At 39.2% G+C, this 23,885-nt stretch overlaps 1 protein-coding gene across 2 annotated transcripts in view; it reads right to left on the bottom strand.

Annotated features, from left to right (window-relative positions):
* Positions 1 to 23,885, bottom strand: part of ADAM22 (ADAM metallopeptidase domain 22) — a 123,766-nt gene that overhangs the window by 71,646 nt on the left and 28,235 nt on the right. For both annotated transcript variants that reach the window (XM_085310467.1, XM_085310466.1), the window contains exon 2: positions 6,791 to 6,857. The gene's annotated coding sequence lies outside the window, so the exon portion shown is untranslated. The remainder of the gene's footprint in view (positions 1 to 6,790; positions 6,858 to 23,885) is intronic.

The following is a 23,885-nucleotide window of genomic DNA, read 5'->3' as shown; positions in this document are numbered from 1 at the left end:
GCCTGATTTTACAGAACATTTGATTTATACCATTATCCTGCATATGTTTTATCTCATGGGAAAAAACTTCATGAAGCACACAAAATCTAACAGGACATTTCAATGAATTCAGGCAGTGGACTGCTCTGTTCCTGCTGGGACAAAGGGAAACTGAGGCAGAGAGCACTSAAAAGGTGAAGTGCTTCTGCCAATAAAGTCACCTGAGATCTGACTTCAGTAGATCCAGGAGTCCATCACTGCAGTCAACATCCACAAGTCCTATATCCATTTTAAGCACTTGACAGATTTGGCTCTCAGAAATATTTTTTTCTCCAAGACTTACTTAAATATAATTAAACAATATAATTAAAYCTGCAAGAATCTACATGAGTCATGATCCAAGATTCATTCCAGTATAATGTATTCAAAAGCATGGCCTGAGAAAGACTCCTAGAACTAAAAGCTGCCACTTCTAAATTTTTTGTTCCCAGTGGCAAGATGCATGTAGAAAATAAGCTAGTAATAGCAAAGAGGTAAACTTACAAACAAAAAATTAATTCAAATCTATATTAAAAGTACCAGCTTGCAGGACCTTTAGGTCCAAAAATGCATTATACATGATGACTTATTATCTTGCAATGGTGTCCCAGAGTGGATATTACATTTTACGGAAATCCAAAGGAATTGTCTCCATAATTCAAACAATGCTAAAAGAAGAGAGATATTCCTCAACACCTATTGATTCAGGCTGGCAGCATGACACTGCTAAACAAAAGATATCAAGAGAAACTGAAAATGCACAGAAATTTTCATATTTTGTCAGCTCCTCATCAGAGCACGTACAATAGCATTAACGCTATCCAAACTACCGGAAATAATTTAGCCAATATATTCTGGGATCAGGTCCCTTCGTCATGACAGCATCCTGATGATACCTTACAGTCATTCTCTGCTCCACTACTACTCTCTAATCTTTTTCTTTTTGTGAATTTATGAACTCCCAACTTACAGAAGAAACTCCTATAATTAGTCCCTAAGTGAAAGAACTTGCAATTTGTACCATCGAATTTCATCCACTTTTATTTATTCCATTCATCAAAGATAGTCAGCTCTCCACCTTATCCTTCTGTATACTGAAATACTTCCCAATTTTGGACCACCAMCAAACTTCACTAATATACTTTTCTATCTAGGTCATTAATGAAAATACTCGATGAGAGCAGTCTGAAGACCAGTCTTGTGGAAATTCCCTACTAATCTGCATCACACTCACAGACTCTCTGTCAATGTGCCTGATGCAGTTCTTTGTCAAGTTTACTGCWATCACTAAAATGCAGATTATGGCCTAGATTTATTAATGATTTGCTACGAGGCAAGCAGAGCTCTACTGAGGGAATAGGGGAGTGGGGCTCTGATGATGTTAAGGGATTCCCCTGTTAAAATTCCTCTATCAAATAAGCAAGAGAGTGATTTTTTGTTGTTGTTGCTAACTTCTGTAGTCACTGGATACAGCAGAAAAACCCCTGCCAGAAATGGACATATGTAAGTCTCACATTATTTCTGATTAGTTCCTTTTTAGTTTCATTTTTCCTCCAGGGTATGCATCACTAGGTTGTGCAGCCTCTGGGATATCTTCACCAACATATGCTTAAACCTCCTATCCCCAAACTCCTCCTGCTTGTCACTCCCCACCACACAAGATGAATTATCGCTCTGTTTTTTCAGGAACGAGGTGTCATCCCTACCAGGAAAGCATACTTAGTACACAGGCTTTTCTGCCAAGTTGAAACTCCTTCCCTTTTGCTTGTGAAACAGCGAGTTATCAAAGCCCCCCCCCCCAAAAAAAAATAAAATAACAGAGCAATTCCTCTGAGTAGGAACGATGAAGCTCAGGTAGTGCACAGATTTCCTTAAAACTGGGAGGTGGTGACGGAAGCTCCTTCCTGTAAAATTGGTGATGTATCACTTGACAATAAAATGACCAGGTCACTGAGCAAGACTGTATCCTAGCTGCMCCTCAAATTACTGTGGCAGTAAGATGAGTCAGTATCTGTGGTGATACAAYGAAAAGTTTATGCCTGAGCTCTCAAGTGTCCTCAGCCTTCTTTATCCTTCTAATATTTAATATCTTCCTCCCTTCTGTACTATTTTCCTTTAAAAAGGGCATTTAAATTGCCCTTCAAAAATATGTCATTGGCACACTGCAGTTGAGATTTTAATCACAGCACAGCACTGAACAACAATAATTTTTCCCTCTTATRTACAGGCTTTAAAATAGTTACAATAACAGGCACCAAGTGCTTCCTACTAGCCACACRACACACACAATAAAAAGAAATAATGACTGCTTCCAGCAGCTGAGGACTCTCATTTGCTGCGATACATCAAAATGCATGCTCCCACCGCCCTCACTCCCCAGCCGCACGGGCTGCMCCTCTGCAGAGCGCCCAGCGGACGCAAAGCCACCCCAGGACCCCGCCGCTGCAGAGCACTTCCACCGCGTGCGAAGGGCCCTGCCTACGCTTCACCCGGCAGCTGCCAGCAGAAGACCACGGTGGGCAGGAAAATGCCTCGGGGTGGCTCAAGGCAGTAAAAACTTACGCCATGGGGCAAGATTGGCCAAAGCTTCTCTGTCAACACTGTAAGCAAAAAATAGCACCTAGCATTTATTATTATTCCATTTATACTGTTCAACACTATCACAACAATGAACATGCTGTGAAGTGGAAGCAAAAAGAAATGTTACTTTATGCTTTAGGCATTCTTTCTGTAATATTTTGTCCATGGCACATGTACTTCAGAATTTTAGAATTAGGTATGAAATATAGTTCCTTGCAGTTATATATGCCATCAAAACAAACATGACATTTAGCTACCATAACTCTATCTGTGTAATTTCTCTGACTGGGTATTGAATTATTTTCATTCTTTAATTGTTTCAGAAAGTAATTTTCTAGGAACTTTTATAGAATTGTCCGATGTTCTTGGGAAATACCAAAAAACACATTCGTTCCTCTACTCTCAAAACAAGAAAAACTGAAACATTTTATAAGAGAAAAAGTCACTGAAGATATCAGTTGTTCCTTCTTATGAAGAAAAATCCGGCAATGGGAATTACTCAGCACTATAGCTGGTTTTTGCCTTTCATCTCACTGACAGCATCAGTGACGGAATGATAACCTAAAAAAAAAAAAAAAAAAAAAAAAAAAAAAAAAAAGAGAGAGAGAGAGAGAGGGAGAGAGAAAGATAAAAGGACACAGAGATATACTGCAGCAACATAAAGTATACACAAGTTCAGTATTTACGTGCTGTGAGCATAGGATGATCTGGACTGACACAATCAGGAAAAGGCAATGCATGAAGGGCTTTTCTCTTTCTTATTAAGTGATTATTCTCTTTGCTTCCAGAGGGAATTTAGGACAATACTGCTGCTTTCCTAAGCAGTTAGAGACACCATCTAAAGTAAAAGGGGGGAGGAGGAGGCCAACACAGAAATAATTCAAACATCTAACTTCTTTTCTTTTTCTTAAGTATTGCACATAGTGGCTGATTTAATCAGCATGTCTTAGGTGCTGCCCAAGTGTGCCAAGCAACAAAAACACCTCCCAGAGAGGCATCCTGGCCCCTCTTCTGCAACAGCTAAATACTCACACTCTGCAAAAACAGGGCATAAACATGCTCCACCTTCACAATGATCCAAGTTATTAATGAATTATACAGCAATCAAATTAAATTCAATTTTCTCTTATATTAAAATGATGTGTTAAACAGAGGACTCTCCTCTCTACATAAATTCCTTTGCTCCTTAAAAGTGGGATTTTAAAATACATACTTCTTCCTTTCCCTGCCCCTTCTCCTCTCCAGAACATCCTAACCAATGGCAGAAGCTCTGTTTATATTCTGCAGAACAGGAAGTTTTGCTAAGGGGGCTTGTGAGGGGGAAGAAAGTGTTAAAAGTAGTTCTTATCAATTCTGCATTGCATATGTGCCAAGGCAGGCATCTGCTTCCTGAATATATTCACGCTAGTAACATTCTCAAAATGCTGAGTCTATGTACAGCTGCATTCCCCTGGTGAGCTAAAGCTCCTGCCTTCTCCCATACTGCTGATGACATGACAGCAACACTGACTACTTGTGTGTTTGTGCAATATGCAGCATGGAGAAATGGAATGAGGAAAAATACATGTATTTTAAAATACACCCCTCCTTACAAAGGGAAAGCCCTTTTACTGCCTTTGCAGTCTAAAAGGCTTGTTCAAAGCCTGCAGCTGGCAGTGAATGGCAGACATACTTTTTCAGTCACTCTTTCTCTCATCAAAGAAGGAAGAGAGATGTTGCCCAATCTCCTCTATTCCTGCCTACCCCAGAAGAAAAAGCACACAGAGGAGGGCAAAGAGCAGCCTGTTGCAGTGAGTGATACAGGACTGACTCCTTTCTGAAATACCTCTCATTCTGCTTTTGTTGAAGAATAGGATGCCTTGCATGCCTTTTCTGAGATTTACTTATAAATGTCACCCATTCACTAACTATTTTTAAATGAGTATCAAAGCAATCTGCACAATTGCTAGGATTTATTATTATCATTCATGCTTTGTCCAGAGTGTATAATAAGCAGTAGTTCAAGACTGGTTTTACTGGTTACTATAAAACAGTTACCACAGAAATTGAAGGTACTAAATCACCATCAAAAAAACTTTTTATATTTGCAATAAGGTTTTCAAAACCATTTGAACTAAAACCAGAGTGCAGTTTCTCAAATGCAAAACAGATATTGCTGGGCTTTTCAAAAACAGTTCCATGGACCAGTAGGGCTCTCCAGCCCTTACTCCATACCTTATTGCTATTCTGCAAAAAACTGGTGGGTCAGAGGGAGTCAGATTATCTAAGAAGCTATTGGGTACTGAAAATTAACCTCACTTGGAGCTTGGCATCAAAAGGTACTGCGCAGCCTGAACTTTTCTGAAAACCTTTGATATCTGAGCTTTTCTGAAAACTGGAGAGTAATTGTGGCCAATGAGTTCTTCTGAATATTTTGGTATTTAATCTCCTCTGATTCCAGATGCTCAGTTGCTGCAAAACAAACGAAAAACAGATTAAACCCCTCGCTAGTACACTTCAGCAGGACAGCTCTGTGCCGAGCTCTCCCAGAGGTCAGAGGAGCCTCCGGACGTGCTTCTCGCACTCCGGCACAGGAGCCTGGAGGAGCAGCAGACAGTGGTGAGCGGTAAGCACACCACCAAAGGGAAAGGAAACAACTGTTCTTTGCAGAAGAGGGTGAAACAGCAGAGTGATCCTTTTTTCACAGTTCAGTCCATCTTGTGAGCCAAGATCAATGAAGAACACCAATTCTTTATTAAAAGAAGAGTTGATGGCACTAAGCTAGCCAGTGAAAGCAACTGCCAAGGTTACCCTGCAATCCTGCACGGCTGCTAACTGAAGGGGAAATTATCTCTGTGACCCTGAAGACTGGGCAGTATTTTGCCTAGGAAACATTTTCTGATCTTTTCTCTTAAAGGCTTGATTTGGCCATCTCTTCCCATGCAATTAGACATCACTTACATGAGAAGAGCCACYGATTTCAAATATTTACTTGTTAGAATAAGGCTTATTCATCAGAACCAGATTTGTCCTAATTCAGTGATGAGACTCAGAATGTTTAACTTGGTTAACATGTAACTCCTTGATGCAGAAAAAATGGATTGTTTTGTTCTTATTAGTAACATCTGTTATCTTTACTTCTGCTTTGACTCATGTTCTGAATTTGAGTCAAGATTTCTTGACTGCAGAGCATAGCTGATTGGGAAATAATTCTTTACGATTTAACAGAACATGTATGTGTCTCAATCTGATAATGTATTCAGATTGTTATCAGAGAGCAAAAAGAAAACAGATTTCAAGCTTGCAAATTCTAGAAAAGGATAAACCAAAGGAAACGTATCTTCAGGTATTCAGTGGCTATATGATTGCTTTGTCCTTTCTGCTTTCAAAATGTTGTAGAGGTTAACGCATTTGTTTCAGGATATTTAGACAATCTCAAATTTAGTAAAAGACTTTTCTAAGTAAAAAGTAAAATTTGAACAAAATTTGACCTGATTGTTTCCTTTAAGGAGCTTCAATTATGCACAGCATATATTATATTCATGCATGCTTTGTATAATATATACATTAATTCTATATCTGACTTCCACACAATATTATCATAACAAACACAAGGTCCTCAGGGATATTCTCCCATGTTGTATGCAAATACAAAAGCACTCCTGTAAAAACAGTAAGACATTTCTTAGAAGGTAACTGTAACAAACATTTTGTAGCCATCATATCAACAAACCTTCAAAGAAAGAAACCCACAATTTCAAATGCTGGCTAGATCATACAGTGACACCATACAATGGTGGAAATATCATACATATCTTGCTCTTCTCACTTATGAAGCAGCTCATTAAAAAAAACAAACTTGGGTTTTAGTAAGATTAGTTAGGGAAAAAGCTAAAAAAATAGATTTTCTTCAATAGTAAATTCCTTCAAAAGTAAAATTTATTAATTAGCAAAAAGGACTACCATGTATGTATTTTCCATGGATACCATTTGGACATAAAAATTACGACACTGAATTTGTCCATAATGTCTGTATTTTGATATTTAGAAAGCTGCAAATTTAGAAAGCATAAAACATGTTTGCCACAAAAGAGTAAAACCGATCACCTGAAAATCAGATTTCTCTCCTTTTAAGAAAATAAGAGAGTTTGCATTAACATCTAAAGCAAAACAAATAAAAATGTAAGGCAAAGCAGAAAAGGGAAATTCTTACTTTAACTTCCACTGTCTTTCCACCTTGCTCGATATGCCTCTCAAGATACTCAGAAGACAGTAGATCACTGCAAGGAAAAAAAAAGAATGATAAGTTTCGTGCATGTGTTCTTGCACTCTCTCTCAGCAAGCACTGATTAAACATTTACATTTGAAAAGGGCAAAAACTGCAGGATCCTTTCCCTAAAATGTTCACAAAAATGACTGAAATGACTCTCTCCAATGGAGTTACACCAAGCATAGGATAGGCTGATTTTAAATATCAAAAGGCGAGACAAGGAGAGCTGAGATTTTTCTTTACGGAATGCTCAGAGACAGCCATTGATAATGGTTTTAATTCAAGAAATTTTTCTGTTCGAGGAGAACAATAAGGAAATTGGGTAAGGTTTGGGTTTTTTCTTTTTTTTTTTTTAACAGTAGGGCGAGAAAGCAGTTGGAGTCACTGCTACAGCAGGCTGCATCTGAATGAAAATGGCAACTGTCTCCCGCAGACTCATACGAACGTAACRGCACAATAATGAAATGTCATTTTAATACATCCTAAATACATCCTAAAAGTGAGTTCCAGACCCTGCTGAACGGGTAGATGAAACCTCCGTGCGCAGGAATCGCAGATACAGCAGGCTCACGCCAGCTCCGCTCAGCGGGKACGTGCTCAGGTGCTCAGGGGGTGACACGCTGGCCACCGGCTCTCCTGGCAGGCTGCAGCCGGCGGTAGTAACTAAACTCACACTCACTCTCTCCAGGAACCCCGCGGCTTTTACGGTATCAGAGGAAAATGATCTGTGCAACAACAAACCCAGCCTCAAAAGCACGCAAGGCTTTGGAACAAACACTAAAGAGAATGAAATAATTAGACTTGAGGCAAATACAAACAAGTAAAATCACTCTGTGTTTACCGAGACACCCATGCCAAACCAGTCAAGGCTCTATCCCTCGTAAGCCAGGAAAACAAATGTTATAAACCAGAAATTTCAATAAATGCTTTCAAATTTTTCAAAATCTCATCTAGAAGAAATTTTTGTAAAGATTTGGGACTATGAACTGAACTGAACTATGGTACAGGAGGCAATGGGCACAAATCCTCCTGGCAGAGGAGGCCACCTTCAAACAGCAGCACACTCACTGCCCGGGGATCAGCAGGCGAGGGGCTCAGAGCCATGCGGGCGGCAGCCCACCCCAGGTGCGGTATACGGCTCCCGAGGTAGCAGCTGCCTCGCTTTCCAGAGCTTTGGCACTAGCAAAACAGCCTTTTTGTCAGTTTGCTCACTTAGGTGTTGGTAATTGCCTAGAGTGAACCCAGAGTAAGATAATGTTGATAGTATAGACCCAGTCCTATCAGCCTTATGAACTGCCTAATTTGATATTTTCACTAATAATCCAGACACAAAAAGTAAGCATGATCTAATGAAATATGCTGATAATACTAAGTTAGAAATATAGAAGAGAATTGAAAGAACTCCCTTAGGAACGAGTTGGATGATCTTCAGGACAGGATATTAGAAAGAGGATCAAATTCAATTGTACAAACAGCAAATTTATGCACTTAAGGGCTAAAGGCAATTTCTATTACGTTGTTTTGTTATGTTCCCTGGTATGTAAGGAAGAAAGATCTGACTGTACTCATCTCTGACAAAATCATTTTCTAGATCAATAGGGCATCTTCCTGAAAAAAATGTGACTGTCATCCCAAAATATAGCAAACAAGACCTATTTTGAGTCAAACCAASGTAAGATTAATATCACTGTCCAAGGGAGACCATTTTCCAACACCGTGGGCAGGYACTGCACAGCTTTGCTCAGAGCTCAGCTGGCTAGAGGCAAAGACAGCCTCTGCGATAGCCCAGGAATGGAAAGCTCACAAAGCCTGGCAGAACGAAAGTTGTGAGAGGATCTGAATGCACCAGACTATGCACCAAGATGTGAAGACAGCTGATAAAGACATAGAAAATATTGGCAGGACATCCACTGGACACAGGCTATCCACGAATAAATGGAGACTGGATGTTAAAAAAAAAAGTTTTATATTCGTGTGCAAACAACAGAAGCAACATAAAGAGGGAAGCTAAGAAATTTCTGAACGGGAGCAAATGGGAGCATCTCTGGGACAACTGCCCACAAGGGTCAGGTACCCTTGGGCACCGTGCGTGAGTTCACAGCTTGCTGCTGCTGAAAGCAGGAGGCCTCAGTGCCCCTCTCAGCAGCACGCGTTGCCACCTCCCTCGCATCAGCACTAGCACTCCTCAAAATACTCTTGGTGTCAGGACTAACACTCATCAAAGTACTCTTGGTGTCAGTACTAGTACTCATCAAAATACACATGAAGGGTTCAACAAACCCATGATTTTGCTGTGCTAGTCAGTTAGTTAAAGTCCCTTGTGAAAAGGTAYGTTGAGCTCCAGAGCTGATGTAAGGGGAGGAAAGCACCTGAGTAGCTGTAAACAGGGGAGCAAGAAAGAGCAATGAGCCCTCACTCCTTCCCACCAACCTGCCCACTAAGACTYAAGTAATTCTCACCAGGCCCACAGACCTTTGCCGATGCTTCACGCAGCAGCTTGTGAATGACCCATAATTGAGAAGCACATAGAAAAGGTTTGGTCTTTTCAGTAACTGGTTACAATCTTGTAAGCTCTTTTAGACATCAATATTAGATACTTGTGATACTCATCCACTTGTGGAAAGTTCAAAGACTTCCAAAAGATCTGCATGCCTTTGCAAGAATTAGAGACCTAGCTAGATAAGGTCTCTTMAAACATATTTAGTAGCTTCCTAAAGTTAGATACATAGTTTCTCAGCATTCACTAAACCTTCTTTCCAGTAAAAAGTTACATTTCCTTTCACTGGTTTACTAAAAGCTCTACTTTTACTCTCAGCTATTTCTGAAAACAAGGAAAGAGAGGCAAAGAGGCTGGGAATGACAGGAGAGCCACTGCACAACTGCTGGGGATTCAGCCTGGAGTTTACAAATAGCTGATGGGTCTGAAATTTAAGGTATTTTTAAAGCCTACCCTAAATAACAGGGTAAGCAGGATACATCCAGGAGTATTTTGTTAGCAGAAAACCCCATAAATAATCGATTATTATTATGATTCACTGCACAGAAAATATCACAAGAACACCCACAACACTTGCAGGTCCAATAATGTGATCTGTTCTATTACAAACTAAGCTATAATCTAAAAACAACACAATCTTAGAAACTTATGCCAAAAGATATGCTTCTTTTACGAAATTACCTCATATGCAGAGAATTGTTTTGTTTTCAGTAACAGGGAGGCATATAACTGCATAATTTTAGCAAAAGCCATTTCTTTAAAACAAACAAAAAGAATTGCAGTGAAACACTTGTGAAACACAGTGAAAATTATTTAAGCGACAAAAGACACGGAGCATTCAGCAATAAAATAATATGCATTTCATCATAAACAACACAATCCTTCCCTACGGTAGAGATGAAATAAGAATAGCTTAGCTTGTCTGCCAATCTATACTAAAAGCCATCTGTTGGGTTTAGTTTTAATAATAATTATAAAGAAAATCCACATGTGAAACAGCAACAGATCATGAAAAAAAATTTTAGGAATACTAGAGATGTAGAAAATTATGGCAAAAAAACATCCACACAGTATGAGAAAATATTATGGTTTGAGATTTTCAAAAAGATGTGCTGAGCRCTGAGATGAATTCTTTGAAAAGGAATGGCAAAAATTCACATATGTTGAGACCTAAAAATAAAACACTTCACAAGAAGCACATGTGACCTATGGCCTTTACAAGGAAAATACAGTTACACTAATAACAGCAATTCTGCTTTTAGAGTACTGTTATTTTACAAGTGTACACAAATAAGGTAGTGGAGCTTGTTTTGTTTACAGCAGCAGCAACACCATATAGCACCACTTCGGATCACAATCACAGTCTGTCCCACACAATTCCAAGAGCATGAGGGCCAGGATAAGAAAAAGGGGGAGGGAGGTGTTCCTCCTTGCTTTTTCAGGAGAGTGGAATCTAACAACTCCACCAAATTGTCATAAAAATAGCACAGAGATGAAGGAGATTTGGGGGGTAAGGTTTGCTCTTTACAGAAAAAGACCTCAATTATGGAAAGCATCCATAGATACTTTCAAGATCACAGTTATACACGTGCCTAAATTCTACCTTAAACAGGAATCAACTACAGCATTTGCCTAAGAGGTTTACTGAACTGAAGCCAAGATTGGGAAGCCAGRAGAAGAGATGGGCTTTGGAAATAGATTGGTTATCCAGCAGAAGGATGTTCCAAGGAACTAAAAGAGGGAAAAATCTGAAGTGGCAAGAGAAGAGAGGACAGACTGAACCAGATGTTTAAAGTCACAAGGGAAAAACAAAAAACAAACAAACAAAAAAACCCAGGATAATGTAAAGCATTTAGACTTGAAAGAGGAAGAAAGCCAGCCACAGAAGACCTCGAAAAAAGGGAACAGGTTTGTATTTGAATATGCAATGGAAAACAAAATGGGAAATATCTGTGGTAATGAAACTTAAATTTTATTTTCTAAGGAGATGAGAATGARAAAGCCAATTAAAAGATTTGGGGAAAAAAATAAACTCTCCTGATTTGACAGGTTGTAAAGACGGAATACCTGGAAGTTATGAAAGGAAAGGAGAAATGACATCAGGCTCTGTAGAGACCACAGGAGGAATTCCAAACTTAAGAAATGTAGAAATAAAGTTCAAAATCATAGTACTAAAATGCACTTCTGTTGGCATATCAGTGATATAACTGACTGGCTTCATGATGTCTGATATCGTTGCTATTTCTTCTTGGACACTTGGACAGTGGGAAYTCTTCAAAATTTTTTTCTCTCTCTTCTATTTCTGCATCCACTCTATTTCCACAACTCTCCATTATGTATATCTGAACTTTCAAATTAAATATACTGCCTGACAAGAACATCAAATATGAGATCTGAGCTGAGACACGTTACCAAAAAGAAGAACAGAGTTTTAGCTGAAATCAGCAGAAAGTCCTGGATATGTCAAGCTCCTGGAGGAAACTAGAAGCAGACATATGGATATATTCAGGAAAACGATGGAGACACTGATGAGAGAATAATGTGGTRTCAATGGCACGATTAGTAACAACCGAAGTTGAAGAAAAGAGCTTTGAGAAGGGAGCCTCAGGAAGCACTRTGCCCAAGAGGTCTACAGTAAAAGGAATGTCTGCTCTTTCATACAAAGGAGACGGGGATCACTGAACTTCTAATCAAGTGAAAGATTTTTTCCTTGATGTTTTATATTCTCCACCAAGTAACCTGGAAAGATCTAAATTATAACCCAGTTATATAAGGGGAAATTCTTCTCCCTCGGGGGAAAAAAAAATAAAAAAAAGGGGGGGAAAGGGAGGGAATCAGGTTCTATTTGTAAAAGCCAGGAAACTACAAGCATGTTGCTTTGAGAAATGCGATAAAAGACTCCTTTTCTTAACAAGACTAATAAATATGGAAGGAGTGAGCTGGGGAGGTAATTTTTCAGAAGAGCCTATCTTGTACATCAGGATGACACGGCAGGCTGATTATTATCATAAACCAAGGACCAAGAAAGGGGAACACTAGACAAGAGAGAACAGAACTGATGTTTATATCTGCCAATCAGGAAGACTACAAGGGACAATTCTCCTAACTTGCCTAAAACTATGGTCCTAATATAGTTTCAGGATTAATCATGAGCTAACTAAAAAAGACAGCCAGATAAATTCTAGAAAGTCACTTAGCAGGCAGATTTCTGTATCTAACTAGCTARGACATTCTCTTTTATCCTCATGCCTACCCAAACTCCTCCTCTCTGCTCATTTATGATCTTACCTTGCACTTCAGGGAATTAGCCCCCTCCACACTACAGTGAATATACCTGATTTAATAGCCTTAGCTCTAAAACTCTCATCCTGTCCTTCTCTTCAAAAGAATTACTGAATTTCTTTTCATATGGATAGTTCATTCAATGATTGTACCTTTTAAGTTAGCCAAAAGGACATCAAAATTCTCTTATCACTTCTCTTAGGAACAGCAACTGTTTTCACAGTGCCTACTTGGAAGAAAGAAAAACAATATGAAAAAAACAGCACCAGTTCTTCCTTGCACAACTTGAAGCCTTTYTGCTTTTTCAAATATTCTCATTGTGCTTTTCTGCTCTTATTGCAGCTTACAYGAAAGGAAGAAAGGAGAAATTTCTTAAGGCTTCTGCTCCTACTGACTACTAAAGACTTTCTTCAACAAGAAATTAGGGGCTTACAAATGGGTTGAGTCCTCAAGGAATTACATAGAAAAGCTGAGTTCTACCCAATTTCAGAACCTTCTTGGAGCTTGATTTCACATTTCAATGACAAATAATGCTACAAAATGAGAATTCTTTCCAAATACTAACATTTGCTCAAATGTTTCCTCTCCAGGACTTCTCTCTTAGACCCCTGATTCCATCTGACTCAAAATCACACTTAGTGTCTTCATCCCTTAACAGCCAATCTGCCTGCACGACACAGTAGTGACTGCCTAGGCATCTAACTGCAGAGCCAGTCTATAGCCCCAAACAGGCCCTCCATCCCTAATACCAGACATGAAACTTTACAGCTAGATACCATGGTCTGGCTTATGAACAAGCTTGTGTGGCTATGTCCATATGCTGGACATGCCTTATGCATACGAGCTTTAGTTCAAGGTGCATCCAAATGTCATTGTCAGTTTGCATTTATATGATGTCATTGCCACAGTTAGTGGCCACAGCGACTACCCCATGGACTTTTTGGCCTCTCCTTTTCAATTTCTGTACTGGCAAGTCTGATATCCTCTACCAAGGCAACTGCATGGGGAATTTTAYGAGAAATTACTTACTGTAAGATTTGGCACATCATTATGATCAGCTTATATTTTCCATGAAAAAACAAAGACAAATACTTTAGGTTCTGCAGCACGTGTGAGCAATATYTACCAATTAATCATTTAGTGACTTGTAATACTCCACCACACATTTCTTCACACTATGTTTTAATGGAATCTGAATATAGCTCTCAACCTCACAAAAGCAAGAATAGTAACATACACCTAAATCAGCTCTGGAATCACCGATCTTTTCATGTTTTATTTTTAAATTATAATTAAAAATAATAWAAATATTAAAATCTATTTTGTTAATATTAATATTAATTTTGAATTGGATTATAAAATATTTAATATATGGCAAGATGTACAGCTAAACTACTTAAAATATTTTAAGTATTTTTAAATATTTTGTAGCATGAGTACTGTAAGAGGCATAAATTCAATATAGTAGTTAATTCATCCTGCTGGTGACACAGGGAAGGTGATGATGGTCTTCTCTTTGGGAGCCCAGGGAGATCYCATCCACTACTCTCACCAGGAAGCTGCACCACTTCACGCAGAGATTCTTCTCTGTAACCAACAGGAGGCATTGCTATTCAAGATGTTGTGACAATAAACTAGAGACTATAGTATGAATAAAGAGATGTAGACAGCTAAACAGCAAGAGTCCTGTCAAGCAGAAAGATGAAATAGGATTTTTCTAGCTCTAAACTTTCGTTTTCACAGCCAGAGCTGAAAGCAGTCTGGGTAAGGTTCACTTACTCTGCTCCTCAGTTAGTTTTCAGTACAGTAGTGACGGCAATGCAAGTGTCAATAAAGCTTCACTCTACTTTTGCTGATGAATAATTTACACCAGTATTTCTTCAAGTAATTACTTTTTTTCTTTTTCCTACAGAAATTTCAGAAGATGTTTATAAAAATGACAAGTTATTTTTAGTCCATRTTCATACCACTACTACAAAGCAAAGAGCTTCCTCAATGCCATTCTGTCCATGCATTTGCTACTTTAAAGTCAAGATAAATATATTTAATTTTAGCAGTTGCAAAGATTGTGAATTAACACTGAGTGTAGGAAGCAAGCACACAAGATGCATAAGCTACACATTTTCCTGGACAAATTTACCAGTGCAGTCTAATCCTTTAATGTGGCCCCAGCAGGATTTTATGCTATGAAAYATAAGCACAAACCACATTTTGCACAGAATACCTGTATCATTCAGAAAATTRAAGTCACTAACTATTTTTATTTGGTAGCTTCCTTTCAAGATCTGCCCTCAGATTTTACTTACTATATACATCATACTACCCTGCAGCAAACTTAYCAATTATTTATGTACTCATGGGCATTTCTATGATATTCTCACACAGTATTTGTATATTCTGCAAATATCGAGTCATCTAAATACTCCCTCTCAGGAGATCAGGTGTTAACATTTTCTTCAATACCAAAAAATTGTGARAGTATCTGTTTTCGGTGCCCAGTCTGAAACACAATAAAACCATATACTGCATGTTTATCATCACTATGTATTTTAGATGTTTCCTGCCCAGTTTCCACTGCAGCTACAAAAACTCAGAGGAGTCTCGGGAAGCTGCTCCCAAGTGTCCTGCTCACAACAGACACCCAAAGAGTGACAGATGTTTGCTGGAGCTCATGGTGACTGCTCCGTTTTGGGGGGCATCTCCAGCACCCTGCAGGAAACCTCTGCCGAGGGCTGTGGCCGAGGCATTGCACCAGGGCACCGCAGTGGCTGTGCCAGCCGTGCCTCCCGCCAGCAAGAGGCAAACTGGGATCGCCCAGTACAGCCCTGCCTCATTCCCAAGCTGTTTATACCGTGGCAAAAAAGCATCTGATTAAATAAATTAAAACTCTGTAAGATAAGAATACAAAGGTGGCAAATGAAGCTGCAGGGTCTGCTCTGCGTCAGCTCCTGCCCGTCTCRTCATCCACTCCATCCACACTCCAAAGCCCATCAGAGCATCCACCTCCTCCTGTCCTCAGGTTCCCCCTCCCTGGCAACACTGCGATTCCTCCACTATTTGCCAGCCCATCTCCATTCCTCACCCACTACAATTTCCATGCCGTTGTTTACTTCTTCTACACGATGCCAAGATAGACTAGCAAAGGAGCTTGGCACTAATACTGAACACATCCATCCTAAAAACTGCAATCTTAATGACAGCAAAGTGTGTGCCTGCTGAGCTGTCATTCCTTCTGTACGCGCTTCGGACGTTCACCTCCTCATGCTCACAGTTACCTGCTGCTGGAACTTGCAATTTAACCTGAAATTTGGAACTCTTCTCATGCCCCAAGAAATTTGTACGTAGTGATCACCAGGAAGAACAATAACTTCTGAAGAGAATACATTTCTGTATACTTAGGGAGTGCTAGCATACATTAATTGAAAAATTATGGATATGTTTGTTTTTACGATTAACCTAACAGATGAATCATCTGCAMAAGTATCTGATATGCTTCAGAAATGACAGCAGAAAAATGGTTATCGCCACTTTTATTTTGGTTCAGAAAACATGTGAACATTACAAAGGGGGCTTTCTTGAAAATAGTTTTAATTCAAACAATTGTAAACCCTAAACATAGGAATTAGTAATTTCCAGAAACTATTCTGAGGGATGCTATCTGGTAAAACACCAAAAGATGGGAAAAGGCTTGAAACTGTACAGACCTTAAGAAAAGCCTATTATTGGTAGAGGGACTAAGGAAAGATGAGTCACAAYGCGAAAAATATCTACAGTGGTTGACAAATCAAAAAAGTAAAAGCTGAAATTACAGCTATCTGCTGCAGCACTGCAATCTCTTTCTTTTTATAAAGAATTTTCATTTTAATACTGCAGAACATTCTCTGGATTAGAAATCAAATCTCACACTGGATTTGTGGCTGAGCCAGAGTTATAGTCTGAAACCRCGCAAACAGGCCCAAATACATAATTAAGAGAAATGAGAAAAGGAGTCTCTTGCAGAAGCAGTCTGCATTACTGACAAAATCTCACAGAACATCCATACATGGCAAAAGACACAAAGCACCGGGAAATATAATTCACAGCTCATCTTAAAAATGAACGGAAAGGGGAGGAGTATCTTAACCACAAAATCCTCGAGAGCCAGATCCTGACTCTTAGCCTCAGTCGAAGGTATTATCACAGCTCCCCAAACTTACACTCATCAATCTTCATTTAGCATATACAAGTATACAAGAACAGCTAGCTTCAGAGAGACAAAAACATCCATTTTTTAACGCTGCTCCAAGCGGGTTCTGTCTGGCTTGCTCCAGATGAAGACTCCAGCAGGCCAGTCAGCCTCCACGCATGCGAGCWACTGGCAAATCATCCTCTTCAAGACCAAGAGGTGCTTCAATGTGGACAAGAGAGGACATGGTGAGGGTGGGAGGAATATCATAGAGGTTTACAGTATCACATGGGTCGCAGAGAAAACAAATGTAGCACGCACTTACTCACCTAATTCCACATTACTAGAATAAGGGCAAAATGGAAGAAATTAGTAGATCAATTTAAAATGGAAAATGGACAAAGCAGCATGCCTGTGACAGGCTGTCAATCTCTACAATATGTTGCCACAGGAGGTCATAGAAGCAAACAGTATCAGAAGGGGATTAGAGAAGAAAACAGGTTCATAAATAGAYGCTAAAAGGCACGTGCAGAGATGTGCCTTCTGCCATCCTTAACCACACAGCCATGGATGCTGGCGGTGTGTGAGTTTGGGAACAGACCCTGAAAGTGGCCAACCACATTTCCTGTTGCCAACAGCAGGACAGATGGATCACTGGAATGACGCAGGTTCATTTTTTATGTTCTTAATTGCTGTCACTGCTCCCCTAGGGCAAAGGGAATACAGTAAAATTACCTTTCTATCCAAAGTCCGTTCTTGAAATTCAGAGAAAAAAAATGTATGATGCACATTATTATCCATATAACCAGGATTGCTTTTAAATACTTAGTTCACATTCACATCACAACAATTCTGTAGAGCAACAGCAGCCACAGCAACACTCTGCAAGCAGCATCCACTTGAAAGGCTRCTCCAAATCAACAACTGCACTGACTAGAAAGATCCATTTCAGCAGAAGCAGTGTTGACGGCTTTTTGTCTGCTGCTGCATGGATTAGACTAGGACTTGACTCGTACCGACAGATCTACAGCAAAACACCTGGAGGTTTCAAACACTTCTTCCTTCTCCTGCAATAAGTGTCACATCCCTCCTACCCTAGCACCAGCTTAACTCTTCTATTTTCAAAACTCTCCACCTTTGCACACCTTTTCAAGGACTACCAAACTCTGGAGTAAGGCCAGTTACACTAGTAGCTGCCATAACTACAGCTATTTTTTAAGTAGCAGAAAAGTGCACAACATGCAGTCCCTGGTATTATAAATTGCTTTCATATATCCACCTAACTTGGTATACAGTTTGGTAAAAAAGTTATAAAAAAAAATCCTAAGCCTTGTAGCTGGTTCACTCATACAGTGTTGGTGGAAGTTCTCGTCTGACTGACACTCTGCTACTACCTTTTATTTCTTTTACACACACACATATATGTATATATACGTCCCTAGAGAGATAGATCCTCCCCATACTACATATCCTTTTACAAATATATAGATAAATAACATATATCCCTGACAGATGAAAGGGTCCAGTGATATACTACACATTATATAACCAATTTGCTTATTTATGTTCTCTCACTCCTTCACCACACCTTCAAGTATTCCATCAGTCCCATCTTTCATCTCCATCACCAGCTAAATCAATCCACTGCCTTGTTTGTAGAATTGTCTGTTTGAAGAACTCCAGCTTAAAATTGCCTAGATTGAAAAATAGCAGACTGCATGCTACCTCTGTAGACTCAAAACACATACCTCCTGAATGCTTACTAATACGCCTAATGCACCAACAGACATTTTCAGATTTTGACATATTTTATTCAGCCATGCTCAAAAATAAACCACCTGCAACTTTCATGTTGCCACCTAAGCAATGGTTCAAATTGCAGAAGATCTGTATTCTAGCATACAAAAGCTGGCAGGGTCAAAGCAGAATGTCCTTTGGCCCAACCAAGTATATCACATTCTTCCCAAGGGGTCTTAAACTTGAATCATCATCACCTCCTTATACCTCCAGAACGCTTGCCATTATGACTTTTCTGAAATGGGCTTAACGGTGCCAGCAGAGGCTTAAAATTCTTTTTGTCACAACACAAATCTTTATGACTGTTTTGTCTTTTTCTGCAGCCTCTCCTCTTTCAGCCATGTTATCAGTAGATAGATTTTACATCCATATATAAAGTTAAAATAGATTTCTAAGAAAGTGGCTAAGATAATGGATCTTCATACTTGAGCCCACCAACTCCACTATCACTTTTCAAAGGACAAGATTTCATTTTCATTGAAAGGTTACTTATCATCTGTTCTACCTTTTTTCCCAGGATTGTCACATTTTCTGTAGATTAGATTCAACTCCTGCCATCTCAGCTCTACAGGGCTCTCAAAACAATATTCTTTGCAATTTGGCAACTATCTGGCATTTCATAGAATGGTAAGGTTGGAAGGGACCTCTGGAGATCATCTAATCCAACCCTCAGCRTAGCCCATACAGGGACCAAACCCGCGACAYTGGCATTAGCAGCACCACGCTCTAACCAACTGAGCTAAACCTGCTCCCTATTTAATAGTTATGTTTTGAACATGCTGTAGCAAAGCGGTACAGTGACAGTGCAAAATGTGCCTTGCAGGAAGAACTAAATATGCAGTAATGAAAGCAGCTCTCACATACATGGAACGGAGTAGGACCATACTCCGTAGCTCTGCCACATGCCTTGTTTTCCTCCAAACGGTCCCAAGTCAATCTCTCTCTAAACAGTTGAAGATAACTGAGATAAAAAAGTAATTCTGTTTTAATTTTTACAAAGCAACAGTACAACTAGATCCTTGGTCATAAAAAAATGAACATCTAAAGGTGCAGAACAGCTGCAGCACCTTTCAAATGCTGTAGAGCACTGCAATAGAAAGCCTTCAAAGAACAGACAAAACCTGCCCAAAATACACAGTATAACATATTCCCTCTCACTATCTTGGACTCAAATACCCTGAATATTTTCTTCTGCACAGCACTTCATCATAAGATCTCTGACAGGCAAAAGTATCACTGTTGCTAGGCAAAGGGACAGGGAATACAGAACACAGCATCACCTCTGAGTGCCACCATTCCTCTTGCACTTCTTTCTTTTTGTCTAGCCATGCCACCACCTGCTCACACAAGTGTCCACTCATGCATCCAGAACAGATCAGAAATACAGTTGGCTGACAAGGTCTGAAATTGAGGGAAAAATAGCATCTGTAAAGCAATCACATTGACAATGGGTATGGTAAGGTGCAGCTGGTCCTGGTTGTGATTTGCATTTGAGCACAAAGTTGCCTGCAACTAAAATTTGGTTCACTGAATGATGAGTTTGAATTTGATCGCGCATTTCTACAATAAACCTAATTTCAAATCCATTGTAGTAGCTTTGCTTGGAAATTCAGTGATGTGCTGACAGTGTTTTAACAAGGGAACCACTCCAGTTCCTTACTTGCCCTTATCCTGAGTTAACCTCATATCCTAGAGGAACCCCTGCTGCTGAGCAGAGATAGAGACGGAAATTTTAAAGAGACAAGTAAATTATCCTCCTTCATTTCGCTGAGCTATGGGGAAATAACATGCCTAACTGGGAGGCTGGTCACTGTAGGAGCCCTCCATGCATAATCCACAGAGGGAAGCAGACAAGATCCTCCTGGTTCCTCCCAAGAGCAATTCATCACACTCCTGTCAGTCCCCTGCGCTGATTCACCTTCTGGTGGAGTCAACAGTCCCTCCCTGCTGGCTCAAGAGCCTCCTGGGAGATTAGCATCCTAATTTAGGCATCTATGTTCACAATGCCTAAAATCAGGCAGTCTGAATACCCCAAGGAAGATAAACCAGGCTCYTGATGGAGTGTTCAAGAACCTCCTAGTTACAGCAGGGCTAATCATTTCATAAGAAATATCACATTTGGTTTTGCAAACATTAACTTAGGTAAATGGCACCATTGTTTGTACCTACTTCTYACACTGCCAAGCACATGTTGTTCAAGATTTTATTCTTCTCTTCAGTACATAAATATACAAGGATATCATCATTATCCTCATCGCTATATGTTTCTCAACTCTTCCCCCATACTTTAAATTATTTAAGTTTCTAAAAATAACTCTCCGAACATGTCATGTGGTACTAAAAATAAAAACTGAATTTAGGACTGAAGTTCTCCTGTGCAATGCATTTGACAGGCAAGCACCAGGGCAGCTAACGTGGCTTGTGCAACATCAAAAGGCCTTCAAAAAGCTCTACACATTATAGTAGAATTTAATGCTGAGCTAAACTATAAATTAAAGCAAACCAATTTCCAGGGATGTTAACAGTTTTTAAGTTACAAGAGTTACAGGTTTATATATATCTAATCCAGACTACATTTTTCCTCCCTTTCACAAAAAYAGACAGACGTGCTTACCAAGATTTACCAGTGAGTAAATTCAGTAATGTTTCTTCTTCGGAATAGTTTCACTACATCTGCTAAAGACTGCTGACAAGATTGTAATCTGCAGCCCCTTACCTCAAATACTGGAGATGAGTGTTAATATGAAAGTTAGAGAAAAATAATGTTTCTTAAATCATAAAGACATACACATTGATGCATATTCCCTTACAATCCAATTGATTCTGCACACAATTACCAGTATTTAGGGAGAGAAGATTCTCATAATCTCCTTACGGAAAGGATAATTCAAAAGTAAAATGCCTAAAAAGCTAGATAAACATAGAAAAGTCTTAATGAGAATAAATTTATTTTTCCATTTACATTTCCTTTGTTTACAGACCATGATGTATTGAGATGAATCTTACTATGCTCTACAGCAGCAGAACTAAAACAAAAGAAAATATAAGTGGATATCTGAGACACCTCGGATGCCTTAAAAATGTTTTTAATTAATGTTGGTCAAGAATTTTCTAGTAATTTTTTATTAATAAAATTCCCCCAACTTTTTCAGCAGAGGAACTTTAACCAGAAATGTAACAGTTTAAACAATTTTTTTTTCCAAAACACATTTCCATGCAGCCAAAGACCTGCACAGTCAGGTACACTCAGATTCAAGGCYCTGATTTGTCTGACTCACATTAAGAAGTATATCCTGGATAACTCTAATAAGATGTGCACCATAATCCTCATTCTTTAGGCAATTCTTGGCTGGCACTAGCAATTCCATCATTTCCACTTTGTGCCATAGAACAGCTCCACAGGAACAAAGGGAACAAAGAAGAAACTGTTTCTAGTTAGTTTGTATGTTTGTATATCTGAGATGTAAGAGGCTTCACTTTAAGGGTCCTGGACCTACTGTGAGTTACATCTTCYCTCTGCACTCCTAAAGTGACTTTTTCTCTTAAGAAACTCAAGAACCTACATGTGAGACATTTTAAGTTGCAGAGCATTTGTTATCTCCGTTAACAAAACAGAAAATACTATCATAGATACATTATCATAGAATGGTAAGGCTGGAAGGGACCTCTGGAGATCATCTAGTCCAACCCTCAGCGTAGCCCATACAAGGATTGAACCCATGTCTAACCAACTGAGCTAAATATTAATATGTAGCACCTTTGAAAATCAGCCCATTTGTATTAAAGCATCTGTACATGGATTCAGCATTTGAGCTTGACATTTTTGGTCAAAAATACTTAAGCTTTGAAACATTCAAAACAACAGAATAAATTTGTCAAAGGTTTCATGGAAACCTAATTCATGGGAATACAAGGTTAAATGTAAATAACAGATGGGACACATGCTGTAGAATGGATAGAGTCCAGCTCTTTCAGCATCTGTTTTAGTACCTTAAACAGAGTTCAGACTTTTCTCAACAACTATTTGAGATTATAACAGCAGCACAAAAGTCTGTTACTGCTTCTATATTAAACCATTACTATTTGAACTATCTTACATTTTTTTATGAAACATTTTAAAGGAAAAAATTTAACAGAGCAGAGCCCTTTTATAAACACAACTAGTTTTCTCCTCATTTAGGTACACAGTCTCTGAGCTACAGACAAATTCCTCACAGAGAATTCCAACATTTGCAAAGTTCATTTCATTTTGCTACAACATATCCTTCAGCTTTCCATTGTGGAAGCCATGAAAAATACCACAGAAACAGCCTAAATATATATCTTTTTTCATTTTGTATCAAAAAGATTGGAGCTAAAAATCTCCTTAAACAGAACATCAGAAACATTTGCAAACTYCTGAAATGCCATGATACATTTTCTGCAAAATCTTAATCCAGATATCCAAATAGCATAAAATTAAGGTTTACTGAAATAAAATCAAGATTAAATGTGTTCCCTTCTAACTCGAGCATCCTTCAATACACTATTGCACTTTCTTAATAGCGCACAGCCTAAAATGTTCTTTAGAATTAAATAATGCATTTGCAGAATTAATATATAATATCATCAGGAAGTAGAGATTAAGGCCAAGGTGAAGAGAGGAAATGTTTTCAATTTAGCATGTGGTAACTCAAAGACAGGAGCTAAAGAAGTACTATTCCATAGAGCATGAGCTCCAGAAGAAATTTTCCTTGGATGCAGGATAACGRTGTTCTGAAAAATAAAGTTCATATTTCAGTCCTCACAATTTGAGCATGCACAATATGAAGGTACCCAATTCCCATYTAAATCAGTGTGAGTCAAGAGCACTCAGCACCTGAAAGAACGAAGCCCTCTGAGATGAAACACCACTCATACCCACTTAATTTCAAATTACAAAAAYAGGCCTGCGACTTAAATGGGTATTTGTGCCTGAATCCATGTATGTGCTTCATTCTCATTCACAGAAAATGAAATGAAAGATGACAGAAAATGTATATTCAGATTTGCTACTTGAAAGTGCTGGCATGCAGAACGGCATGGGAATCCCACAGATAGCAGCAATGCAGAAGCTCAGGCCAGCATTCAACAGAACAACGGTAGAAGGACTCAGTAGTATTTGCACTGGTACACTGGCCTCTCAGGCAGATGGCAGCGGGGGTAGGACCCCAGCATGACTAAGAGGACATGAGACAGGAGTAGGGGGCAACCACAGCTGGTTTCCCAGGAGGATACTCCGCTTCCAGCTCTTCTTCCGCCGTTGCGCAGACCTGCAC

Source organism: Rhea americana, unplaced genomic scaffold, assembly GCF_003343005.1.
Source record: "Rhea americana isolate MKP2758 unplaced genomic scaffold, rheAme1 scaffold_32, whole genome shotgun sequence".
Classification (NCBI taxonomy): domain Eukaryota; kingdom Metazoa; phylum Chordata; class Aves; order Rheiformes; family Rheidae; genus Rhea; species Rhea americana.
The sequence above is the reverse complement of the archived record's forward strand: the minus strand, read 5'-3'. Positions and strand labels throughout refer to the sequence as shown.